The sequence below is a fragment of the Triticum urartu genome, chromosome 1 (assembly GCF_003073215.2).
Source record: "Triticum urartu cultivar G1812 chromosome 1, Tu2.1, whole genome shotgun sequence".
NCBI classification, from domain to species: domain Eukaryota; kingdom Viridiplantae; phylum Streptophyta; class Magnoliopsida; order Poales; family Poaceae; genus Triticum; species Triticum urartu.
The window spans coordinates 511888690-511892533 of record NC_053022.1 but is presented as its reverse complement, the minus strand read 5'-3'; positions in this window follow the sequence as shown (position 1 = coordinate 511892533).

The following is a 3844-nucleotide window of genomic DNA, read 5'->3' as shown; positions in this document are numbered from 1 at the left end:
ATTGAATAATATGTTGAGTAATGAAAATGATTGGACACTTCCTGAACCAACTCCTAAACCAACTCTAAAGAAAATGGGTATTCTATTTCTCAGTCCTGAAGATATGCAAGAGGCAAAGAAATCTATGAAAGACAAAGGTATTGAAGCTGAAGATGTTAAGAATTTACCACCTATTGAAGAAATACATGGTCTTGATAACCCGACACGGGTAGTAAAGGTAAATTCTCTCTATAGATTTGATGAAGGTGATATTCCTCGTTATAAGTCTGCTAGCCAATGCTTAGATGAGTCTGATAATTTTATTGTTAAACAAGAAAACTTCAATGCTCATGTTGGTAGACAATTGAAACGTGCTACCTCTTGAGCACTGCGTTGGTTTTCCCTTGAAGAGGAAAGGGTGATGCAGCAAAGTAGCATAAGTATTTCCCTCAGTTTTTGAGAACCAAGGTATCAATCCAGTAGGAGACTACACGCAAGTCCCTCGTACCTGCACAAACAAATAAGAACCTTGCAACCAACGCGATAAAGGGGTTGTCAATCCCTTCACGGTCACTTACGAGAGTGAGATCTGATAGAGATAATAATAAGATAAATATTTTTGGTATTTTTATGCTATAGATTGGAATATAAAGATTGCAAAATAAACGGCGCCAGAAATAGCTAGTTGACGGGAGATTAATATAATGGAGAGTAGACCCGGGGGCCATAGGTTTCACTAGTGGCTTCTCTCAAGATAGCATAAGTATTACGGTGGGTGAACAAATTACTGTCGAGCAATTGATAGAAAAGTGCATAATTATGAGAATATCTAGGCATGATCATGTATATAGGCATCACGTCCGCGACAAGTAGACCGAAACGATTCTGCATCTACTACTATTAGTCCACACATCGACCGCTATCCAGCATGCATCTAGAGTATTAAGTTCATAAGAACAGAGTAACGCATTAGGCAAGATGACATGATGTAGAGGGATAAACTCAAGCAATATGATATAAACCTCGTCTTTTTATCCTCGATGGCAACAATACAATACGTGCCTTACTGCCCCTGCTGTCACTGAAAAAGGACACCGCAAGATTGAACCCAAAGCTAAGCACTTCTCCCATTGCAAGAAAGATCAATCTAGTAGGGCAAACCCAACTGAAATTCGAAGAGACTTGCATAGATAACCAATCATACATAAAAGAATTCAGAGAAGAATCAAATATTGTTCATAGATAAACTTGATCATAAACCCACAATTCATCGGATCTCGACAAACACACCGAAAAAGAGTTACATCAAATAGATCTCCAAGAAGATCGAGGAGAACATTGTATTGAGATCCAAAGAGAGAGAGAAGAAGCCATCTAGCTAGTAACTATGGATCCGAAGGTCTGTGGTAAACTACTCACACATCATCGGAGAGGCTATGGTGTTGATATAGAAGCCCTCCGTGATCAATTCCCCCTCCGGCGGAGCTCCGAAAAAGGCCCCAAGATGGGATCTCTTGGGTACAGAAGGTTGCGGCGGTGGAAATAGGGTTTCGTGGTGCTCCTGGATGTTTTCGGGGTATATGGACATATATAGGAGGAAGAAGTAGGTCGGTGGAGCCACGAGGGGGGGCAGGTGCGCCTCCCTGCCTCGTGGCCTCCTCGTTGATTTCTTGACGTCCACTCCAAGTCCTCTGGATCACGTTTGTTCCAAAAATAACTCTCCCGAAAGTTTCATTCCGTTTGGATTCCGTTTGATATTCCTTTTCTGCGAAACACTGAAATAGGAAAAAAAACAGCAATTTGCACTGGGCCTTGGGTTAGTAGGTTAGTCCCAAAAATAATATAAAAATGTATAAATAAGCCCAATAACATCCAAAACAGATAATATAATAGCATGGAACAATCAAAAATTATAGATACGTTGGAGACGTATCAAAACGCAATGCTTATATGATTGAACACTTGAGTGATTATATGTCTAGAGTTAAAGGTGAACTTAAACTTATTAGTAAACATGCTTCTATGGTTACCACTCAAGTAGAACAAGTACTTAAAGCTTAGAATGATTTGCTCAATGAATAAATAATAATAAAATGATAATGCTATTAGAGTTGTGACTAGAGGGGGTAAAATGACTCAGGAACCTTTGTATCCTGAACGCCACCGTAAGAGAATTGAGCAAGATTCTCATAGAACTAATATTGATGCACCTAGTTCTTCTAAGAAGAAGAAAAATAAAAATGATAGGACTTTGCATGCTTCTAGTGAACCTATTGTAGACACACCTGAGAATCCCAATGATATTTCTATTTCTGATGCTGAAACACAATCTGGTAATGAACATGAACCTAGTGATAATATTAATGATGATGTTCATGTTGATGCTCAACCTAGTAATAACAATGATGTAGAGATTGAACATGTTGTTGATCTTCATAACCCACAATCAAAGAATCAACGTTATGATAAGAGAGACTTTGTTGCTAGGAAGCACGGTAAAGAAAGAGAACCATGGGTTCAGAAACCCATGCCTTTTCCTCCTAAATCATCCAAGAAAAAGGATGATGAGGATTTTGAGCGCTTTCCTGAAATGATTAGACCTATCTTTTTGCGTATGCGTTTGACTGATATGCTTAAAATGAACATTTATGCTAAGTACATGAAAGATATTGTTACAAATAAAAGAAAGATATCGGAAGCTAAAACTTCCACCATGCTTGCTAATTATACTTTTAAAGGTGGAATACCAAAGAAACTAGGAGATCCCGGAGTACCAACTATACCATGCTCCATTAAAAGAAACTATGTTAAAACTGCTTTATGTGATCTCGGAGCCGGTGTTGGTGTTATGCATCTCTCCTTATATCGTATACTTGATTTGAATAAGTTGACACCTATTGAAATACCTTTGCAAATGGCTGATAAATCAACTGCTATACCTGTCGGTATTTGTGAGGATGTGCCTATTGTGGTTGCAAATGTTACTATTTTAACGGACTTTGTTATTCTTGATATTCCCGAGGACGATAGTATGTCCATTATTCTTGGAAGACCCTTTTTGAATACTACAGGGGCTGTTATTGATTGCAATAAAGGCAATGTCACTTTTCATGTTAATGGTAATGAGCATACGGTACACTTTCCGAGGAAACAACCTCAAGTCCACAGTATCAATTCTATTGGAAAAATTCCAACAATTACTATTGGAGGTTTTGAATTTCCTCTTCCAACTGTTAAGAAGAAATATGATATTCTTATTGTTGGGGACGTGCATATCCCCGTTCTAGTGTTATTCAAAATTTCTCCGGTTTCATGCGATTCAGAATGAGTTTGTTAACAAGATTTGATCAACCTTGTTAGTGGATTCCTTTTGATGAGCATGAGATGGATGAAGTTAGAAAGCACAACTCTTTGTACCCTCCTTTTACTTTCTGTTATTTAGATTAAATAAAGCAAAAAATAGTATTTTCTGTCTATTTTCTGAATTATCCTTGCAATAAAAAATACCCCAAAAATAGAAATTCTCCAAATGTCCCGAAAATGAAATATGATTTTTATAGAATATCTGGCACTGAGAACACACCAGAGGGGGCAACCACCTGGCCACGAGGGTGCAGGGCGCGCCCCTGCCTCGTGGGCCCCTCGTGGGCCCCCTCCACTTATTCTAGCACCCACACACTTCTTCTTCCTCCAGAAAATATCATCCACCAGCTCAAACCCGAGTTCTAGCTCATCTTGCTGCCATTTTCGATCTCCTTGCTCAAAGCTCCATTCACAAAACTGCTTTGGGGGATTGTTCTTCAGTATGTGACTCCTCCAATGGTCCAATAAGTTTTTTTTCTAGTGCTTTATTGATTGCAATTTT